Genomic DNA, 9,502 nt, shown 5'->3' with positions numbered 1-9,502 from the left:
GAAAGGAAGTGACACACAAATAAATTATGTGGCATTGAATTGAAGTAGCTTATTTGGAATGATATTATATTTCAGGTAATTTAAAAATTTTATTTCTCTTCTTCCATGATTAGAAAATAATTATGGCTACATTTCCCAAACATGAATTAATGGCGATTGCAAAAAGCATTAACAAATATCAGATAATAAATTAATCCACACCAATCATTATGACATCATTTTAAAATAAATTTTTATTATTCAATTATACTGTATTGGCATACAGTATTACATTAGTTTCAGGTGTACAAAATGGAGATGAGTCTACGGCCATGCTACCCTGAACAAGCCCGATCCTGTCTGATTTTGGAAGCTAAGCAGGGGCAGGCCTGGTTAGTACTTGGATGGGAGACCACCTAGGAAGACCAGGTGCTGTAGGCATAAAAAATAAAAAAAAATAAGGGATAGTAAGTTGACGAGATTCTTAGAATCTGTGAGGTCAACCAAGGGTTGCCTCGCCTAAAAAACAAGTAAACAACAACAAAAAAATAGAGATGAAACATTTATATAATTTACGAAGTGATCATCCTGATAAATCTAGTACCCACGGGACACCATACACAATCATTACAATATTGTTCACTATATTCCTTATGCTATACTTTACATCCCCATGACTATTTTGTAACTACCAATTTGTACTTTTTAATCCTTTCCCCTTTTTCATCTACTCTCCGAAGCCCCCCCTCATCTGGCAACCATCAAAATGTTCTCTGTATCTATGAGTTTGTTTCTGTCTTGTTTGCTTGTTTATTTTGTTCTTTAGAGGGTATCATACTGAGTGGGGTAAGTCAGACAGAGAAAGACAAAATGTCAAAAAAGGATGATGTCTTTCTCTGTCTGACTTACCCCACTCAGTATGATACCCTCTAAGGTCATCCATGTTGTTGCAGATGGCAAGACATCATCCTTTTTTATGGCTGAATAATATTCCATTGTATACATGTACCGTTTCTTTTATTCATTCCTCTTTTGATGGACTCTTAGGTTGCTTCCACATCTTGGCTATTGTAAATAATGCTGCAATGAACATATGGATGCACAGGTTCCTTCAAAGTAGTGTTTGAATTTCTTCAGCTAATACCCAGAAGTGGAATTATTGGGGTTTCTTTGTCTCTTGTTATAGCCTTTGTCTTAAAGTCCATTTTGTCTGGTATAAGTATAGCTATTGCAGTTTTTTTTCTCATTTCCATTTTTATGAAATATCTTTTCCTTTACTTGCAGTCTGTGTGTGTCTTTCGATCTGAAGTCAGTCTCTTGTAGGCAGCATATGCAAGGGTCTTGTTTTTTATCCATTCAGCCACCTTATATATTTTGATTGGAGCATTTAACCCATTTATATTTAAAATAATTATTGCCAGATATGTAGTTATTGCCATTTTATTATTCATATTTTTTACTTCCTCCTCCTCCTCCTCCTCCTCCTCCTTCTTCTTCTTCTACTTCTTCTCCTTCTCCTTCTTTCTTCTTTTTTATTTTTATTCTACTTCTTCTGAAGTCCCTTTAACATTTCTTATAATACTGTTTTGGTAGTGATGAACTGCTTTAGCTTTTGCTTGTCTGGGAAGCTCTTTGTCTGTTCTTCCATTCTAAATAGTAGCTTTGTTAGGTAGAGTAATCTTGGTTGTAGGTCCTTACTTTTCATCACTTTGAATAGTTCGTGCCAATCCTTTCTGGCCTGCAAAGTGTCTATTGAGAAATCAGCTGACAGTCTTATGGGAGCTCCCTTGTAGTTAACTAACTGCTTTTCTCTTGCTGCTTTTAAGAGTCTCTCTTTGTCTTCAATATTTGAATTACGATGTGTCTTGGTGTGGGCATCTTTGGGTTCATCTTATTTGGGACTCTCTGTGCTTCTTTGGCTTCTTTGTCTATTTCTTTCATCACATTAGGGAAGTTTTCCATCAATATCTCTTTAAATAGGTTTTCAAACTTTTACTCTCTCTCTTTTCCTTCTGGTACCCCTATGATGCAAATGTTGGTATGCTTGATGTTGTCCAGAGGCTCCTTAAATTATCCTCATTTATTTTTTTTAGATTCTTTTTTTTTGTTGGTGTTCTGATTGGGTATTTTTTGCTATCTTATCTTCTAAATCACAGAGTCAGTCCTCTGTTTTATCTAGTCTACTGTTGATTACCCCCAATATATTCTTTATTTCAGTTATTGTAGTCTTTATTTCTTATTGGCTCTTTTTTATGGTTTCTATCTCCATTTTTATGTTTTCTGTCTCTTTGTTGAAGTTCTCACTGAGATCAATGAGCATCCTTATAACCAGTGTTTTGAACTCTGTATCTGATAAATTGCTTGTCTCCATTTTGTTTGGTTCTTTTTCTGGAGCTTTGTTCTATTCTTTCCTTTGGGACATGTTCCTTTGTCTCTCCATTTTGGCTGCCTCTCTATGTTCATTTCTATGTATTAGGTAGAGCTAATATGTCTCCCAATCTTAGTAGAGTGGCCTTATGTAGTAGATGTCCTATGGGGCCCAGTGGTGCCGTCTCCCTGATCACCTGAGCTGGGTGCTTTAGGTGTGTCCCTTGTGTGAGTTATGTGTGTGGCTTTCTCTTTTAGTTGAGCCTTGGTTACTATTTGCATATCAGTGGGGGAATTGACCCTCGAGCTGATTGGTTGTGAGGACTGGTTGGTGACTACAGTGGAGAAGCTGTTGTGCCATAGCTGATTTTATAGATCAGAATTCACTTTAGCAGAGCTCTGGTGCCTGACAATTCTTCCTTTTGGGTATGTCATTCTTGAATGCAGCCCCAGGTGGCATTCTATCTCGGTTTGAAGCTGGCCGCCAGGTATGCTGGCCCCAGGGCCTCCTGGGAGGGGCCCTGCCAGAAGCCGAGTTCAGCACCAAATGTGCTCTGCCCAGAGCCACCTGGCATGAGCCATCAAGCAATGTGCAGATGACCACCACCTCACTGGGCTTGGAGGTACCTTAAGAGGCCAAACTGCAAACCTAGGCTGGCTGCTGCTAGTGCTGGGCTTGGAGCTGTTCAGCAAAAGGTATGGGGCCCACTGAGGCTGGATGCTACTTATTTGGGTTTTGCAAAACTGTGAGAGGTTTTAGGAAAATCCCCAGAATGAGCTAACACAGGCCATTTGTATGGAAAAGCCACTGGAAGCAGCTTAGATAGGCCCACAAGTTGGGTGAGGAATGGCTTTAGGGAATCGCCAGGGCAGAGTGACCAGTGTTAGCCAGGTTGATGGAGACTTAGATATGGTGTCTGCACACCTCAGGGCGGGGGTGCAGGGCGATGAGCCCAACAAAGAAACAATGGCTTTTGCCAGCACTTCTGTGTGAGAGAAAGCTGTCCTTCCCGCCCTTGCCCAGAAGCCAGACAATTCAGTTCCTCCAAGTATGTTCCTTGTGTCTTTCTAGCTATTGCCTCAACACCGGAACTCAGAGTGAGTGAGTCTGTCACTAAATAAGTTTGTTTAAGGGCCCTTTAAGAAGAACACCATGGACTCTAGCCACACTCTGTCTCATTCAGCTACAATCTTCTCTGGTTTTGACAACTAGAAGTTGTGGAGACTTTTCCCAGCACTAGATCCTGGGTCTAGAGAATCCGGTGTGAGGCTGGGACTCCTTGCTCTTCCAGGGGCATCATCAGAGCCAAGATATCCCTCCTGATTTTTCACCTCCACATGTGGGTGTAGGTCCAGCCTTTCTGTGTCTCTTCTCCTCCTACCAGTCTCTAGGTGTCTTTAGTTGTAGGACTTCTGTACAGCTAGACTCAGGTGATTCTCAATGATGATTGTTCTGTAGTTTAGTTGTAAGTTTGATGTGATCGTGAGAGAAGGCAAGCACAGTGTTTTCCTGTTCCACCATCTTGTCCAGAAATCTATGACATTTTTGATGAAAAAAACATTTTAATGACAAGGTTGTAAATGCGCCTCTATTTTTTCCCTTCAGGTCTAAAATATAATAGATACAACAACATTAACACAGAAAAATTTTATACAATGTTTCTACTTGGACATGCTAATTTATCTAAGTTAGGCTGAGTCTACACTGGCAAATAGAAAGTGGAAATTTTATTGGAGATAAAGTACTCATTTAAGACATTGAGCACTCACCATATACTACTCACTCTTCCTGATACATTTACATTTAATCACGTTTAGCAATAGTGCTAGAGACATTATGTTTTGTATTTTAAATGTGAACAGTTAAACTGATTAAATAATTTTTCCAAATTTATCAAATTAGAAATTGAGGTTCAAACTGACATGTGACTCTTTGCCCAGACTATAATCTTTCTGCTGCATCATGGCACCTTTGGAAAAGTCAGTCTATCAACATGTTGATGATGGATCTAATTTTCCAATTAATTGTTCAATTTGCATGAGGTCTCACTCAACATCTTCATGAAAATAAAATACAGCCTTTTTCAACACTGAATCACGAAAATCTATAGACCATCCACAGCATGTATATAATGTGTATCTATACAGCCACATGCATTTTCAGTTAGAAAAATAGGAATGGCACATGGAAAATGGTACTTAAACTCTTCATACCAATTTTGCAAAACAGTGCCTCCTTCTGTCTGCAATAGATGCAGTGAAATGTAGCAAACTAAACTAGGGTGATCACCTTTAAAAATTGTTGACCATAACTGTAGATATTTAAATGACTTTCAATCTGGAAAACACATTAAACATATGACATGTCATTAACATCCAACAATTATCCAAATGGAATGTGAAATATAAAATTATTTCAGATATTAAGACTTTGGAGAAGCTTTGGAAAGATATACATAGAGGAATATAAGCCCATTTTGTGAAACGCATTTTGATAAGTGAGGCAAGAATGTGGTTACAAATACTACTTTATCTCTGCTTCTTTATGTTTGGTTCTAAATAACAGAAATAAAGTATAAAGTGATAGGATAGGGTTTAGATTCTAGCAGAAAACTGGAGAAAAATAAAAATCGGTGCCGTTTCTACAGTTTTTGTGGAATAAATGAGAATTTTCTTTGGGCTCTGGCTGTAGAAAATTATACATCCATTGGGGAGTTGTTTAGTTGATAATTCTTTAAATGATACATATACTATAAAGCATGTATATATCAAACAAATACATGGCAGCTTAAGTACGAAATAATGACCTTATGTTAACCAACCAAAAATCAATAATAATGAAAAATTCTTAATACTATAATTAGAATAATTTTTCTAAGTATGTGTTATCCAACTGAATTTGTGGATGAACTGTTGTACAGTTTGAGTCAAATGCCTTATCATTAGGAGTAATTAGTATTTTATGCCAGGAAAGAAAAATTAGAATTATAGTTTTTGGAGCCAGAATACCGTAGAGATGATCCTTTTCAACTCTTGAACTTTACTCTTGAATGAGGAAACATATCCAGAAAATTAAATGGTTTGACTAATGTCACTTAGCTAATAAGAGACAAGGCTTGAATGATGTTTCTTGAAGAGCACTTTGCAAGTCCACATTTGCCATTAAAAGAGTAAATAAGTAACAAAACGGCTTTATTAAAACTAAATTAAAAAATCACAATTACATATAGATCTTTTCAAAATTTATTAAATCCATACTATATTCTGGGATATATAAATAAGTATATCCCAAAGAACTTACTGGATTTTAAGTGGTCAAATTTATAGCTGTTGTATTAATTACTCCCATATATATGCTGAGTATTACACTAGGGTTATTGCATCATCACAGATGAGAAAACAGAAATCAATACAAGTTATGTCTTTACCAAAATAATATAGTAAGTAATTGAAAGACCTAGAGTTTGTGCTTAGGTTCTTCTGATTCTATAACACACATTTTTGCTACCTGACTACACTACCTTTCACCAAGATGGTTTAAAGGACAAAAACCATATGACACCGATCTGGTTAATAAAGAGTACAATAAATACATTAAAAACAAAACCCAAAAAACTAAAGGACAAGAGAAAGAGAAAAGTGTCAGAGTAAAAATTGAGAATGGGAAGAGGCTGGGGTGGAGCAAGAGGAGAACAATTCAAATAAAATATAATAGGCTTTGTCTTTATTATCAAGACTTTCATCAACATTAAGTATAATTCATTAAAAAAATCTCAATACTGTGAAAAATGTAGTATATTACATTAACTTATGAATTATCATAGTAAAACCCCTAAGAAGAATTACAATCAACTTGAGTGAATTAGATTTCTCAAGGATCTCTGGCTTAGCTCTGGCTAACAGGAATCTTAATGAGACAATATTAGCTAATGTTAGTTTGATTGATTTAAAGCATATATATAATTATAGAGATGTGTGTATATAGAATTATGTTTATATGTGTGTGTGCTCTACATCTATCTATGACATTCAAAATTGAGTCTCAAAATATTTTGAAAAATTATATATATATATATATATATATATATATATATATATATATATATATATATATATATAAGAATTCTCACTCCATAGATAAAAACCGAGTTTTGAAAGTTGCTTATTTTAGGGATCAGAGACAAGGTAAGCAACCTTAGAATACAAGCTTAGGTATGAGCTAGCCTATTGAAATTTTGATACAGTTAAATGAAGGAGAAAGTTTGATGAATAATATTGAGTGCCAACCACGTGTTGGTTATTTTTGGTAAATTATTCCCTTACTCCTCACCATCTTGGAGGGAACTATTATTACCTTAGTTTTGCAGATTAGGACACTGAAGCTCAACAAGTTTAAGTAATGACTAAGAGTGGTCAGGGCTGCCAGGTATGGTTGTATACTTTGTGTTCTCCAAATCGCATCTGGTAGCAGGGAGGAGCAAATTGGGGCTGATGTACTCTAATGAAGGGTTATGTCATCCCAGAGAAAGGACGTCTTTCTCTAATTTTCCCAAAGGCCACCAGCCTCCCTAAATTATGGCATTAAATTTGAGTTTGTGTATATCTGGGGCAAAGACCTGGGTCTTTCCACTATGTCTTGAAGTCTCTCCCACTAGAAAGATACAATAAGAATAGGTTATGAGTACTTGGTGCCCATCTCATAAAAGAAGGGTTAGATGATCTGAGTTTCAAAAGTTAGGACAATGAAGGAAATAAAGTAATGGAAGTCTCCTCATGGTTTCTCTCTTTTAGACAAAACATTATCTGACTTTGATATTTGGGTAAGGATTGAGGGAGAAGAAAAAAAGATATTTTGATTGTGCCGTTTCACTTGTATGATTTTCTAAAATATTGCAGTGAGTATATAGTAAATCAGTCTTTGTGGTTTAACAAATAAATCTATGACAAGTGTATCAGCACCGTGTTTGGCACATAGTAGACACTCAATTCACAGAGTAATTACTGGATTATACCAAATGAGTTCTGAGGCTTTCATTAGCAAGAAAAGCATTTGAGAATGGTAATGTAAATGGAGTTATATTACCATTAATGTTAGGAATTTCAGTGACTAAAATCAAATGTAATATGAAAGCTACTGTGGCTGCACAAGGTAACAAAACCTACGAAAAAGGCTGGTGTTTTCACTTTTCCCAGCCCTGGAACCTTGGCTTTTCCTGTCTCTGCAGAGATCAGTAAATTCCTTTGGGGGTGAAGCCCATGGATAATCTATTTCCAGCACTTTTTAAATAATAAGTGTTCTGTTCATAGTCAGTGCTTATTGGATGCTGTTGAAGAAATAACTATTTCTTTTTCCTCCCTCTTCCAATACTCATGATCATTCAGTTGCACTCTAGACACTAAGGCCTTTTACTCTATGTTAGGAAAAAAAAGTGGACAGGAACTACAAAGAAAGTCTATTTAGGAAAAAAAAATATTAAAGAGAAATACAAAAACAAATTGTTATATTTTCTAATGCATGATCCAGAAATAGCAAGGACTCAGAGAAGGGAGGTGCTACCAAGAGCTTGCTAGAAGAGGTCAGATTAAACTTTAAAAGTAGAGATCATGAGAATAAATTGTGCAGAGAGGAAGAACATCATGAGTGTAGACAGGGAGGTTCAGAAGAATGAGTGTTTGAGGAATAATAGTGAGAAGCTATTGACCTGGAGTAGAAAATCCCCATTAAAGGTGTTAAAGATGAAAGTTAAAGCTGAAATTTAAGACATAGGAGCCTTAAACTTAACCTTTAGCTACAGTGAATGGAGTAGAGTAGGGTGAGAGGTGGGCTGAAGACAGAGTTCTATTTTTAATATTTAAAACAAGGTTCTAGTCTATGGCTATGCCACCCTGAACAAGCCCGATCTCGTCTGATCTCAGAAGCTAAGCAGGGTCATGCTTGGTTAGTACTTGGATGGGAGACCACCTAGGAAGACCAGGTGCTGTAGGCATTAAAAATAAAATAATAAATAAATAAATAAATAAATAAAATAAAGCGAGGTTCTAGAAAGAAACAACATTACTTATTTAATTTTGTTTTACTTCACTCAGATTAAATATTTGTATTTTAACAATAACTTTTTAGGAGATAGTGCCTAATTCCAAAGCTAAATTGATAATCTATATGTTTTGTGGGAGAATTCTTGAATGTTTGGGCTTTGTGGTACCTTTAAAATCACATCTTGGAAGGGAAAATCTACCTGCAAGTATGTTCAACCTGCTGTAAAATTTCTTAAATGGAATCGTAAAGTATCGGCTCACCATATCAGAGGTAGCATGTGTACAGATATTGAGTGACATGTTGATATTAACACCACGGGTAGTGGCAGCAGCTAAAATGCCATAGGAAAGCTATCTGTTCAAAGTTTTCACTTCAGGTGTCCTAGTCTTTGCCTTCCTGCTCTCCAGTTCACTCAAGGCTAAAAGATTTCCATTTTTATAAAATGGTTTAGAGATAATGTGAATATGAACAAGTATGATCTCTGATCAGCAGTCATTATCAAATAATGCTGCTCTATTGGCCTACTAGAAGAATATGTTAATTTAAAGCCAGATGTAGTAAAATGAGTTCTAGTTTGGAACAGTGGTAACCTAGATTTTAATTCTGCCTGTCACAGACCCATCGCATGGTCTCTTTGTAGTGTTGGCAGTGAGGATTAGAGCTTCCTACATAGCAATGTTCTGTGGTGTAATGCATTTGCACTATAATGTCAATAACAGATTTGAAGACTCAGTATGTTAGAACAAATATAGATACAGAGCATTGCCATTAGGCATCAGTTCTCCATAAATTTTCCTGTGATCTCAGAAAGCAAGTTGTAGCACTTACATGTTCTACAAATGCAATGATGGCTGACTTGGGATAAGCTGCCTCTTGATTTTATATTTATTAGAATGACCTTCCTTTTAGAAAGGGAGGAAAGCACAAGCTGTAAGTTTTATTAGGCAAAATGATACCACACTGAGCTGTGTATTTATCTCCCAGTGGACGCATACAAAATATTAACCTTTGGAATCGTTTAAAACAATTTTAGGAACTAAAAGTCTTCCAGAGGAAAGATCTGTATGTCGTTTTGTGGGTAGAGAAGATTAGGTTCTTTTAGGACCATAACCAGGAGGA

General features: G+C 36.2%; 2 pseudogenes; both read left to right on the top strand.

Moving 5' to 3' along the window:
* Positions 1–301: 301 nt before the first annotated feature.
* Positions 302–420, top strand: LOC120605641 (uncharacterized; annotated as a pseudogene).
* Positions 421–8,214: 7,794 nt separating this feature from the next.
* LOC120605652 (uncharacterized) lies at positions 8,215–8,333 on the top strand (annotated as a pseudogene).
* Positions 8,334–9,502: the final 1,169 nt, after the last annotated feature.

Source organism: Pteropus medius, unplaced genomic scaffold (assembly GCF_902729225.1).
Source record: "Pteropus medius unplaced genomic scaffold, Ma_sr-lr_union100, whole genome shotgun sequence".
Classification (NCBI taxonomy): domain Eukaryota; kingdom Metazoa; phylum Chordata; class Mammalia; order Chiroptera; family Pteropodidae; genus Pteropus; species Pteropus medius.
This window is presented reverse-complemented; position numbering and strand designations above follow the sequence as displayed.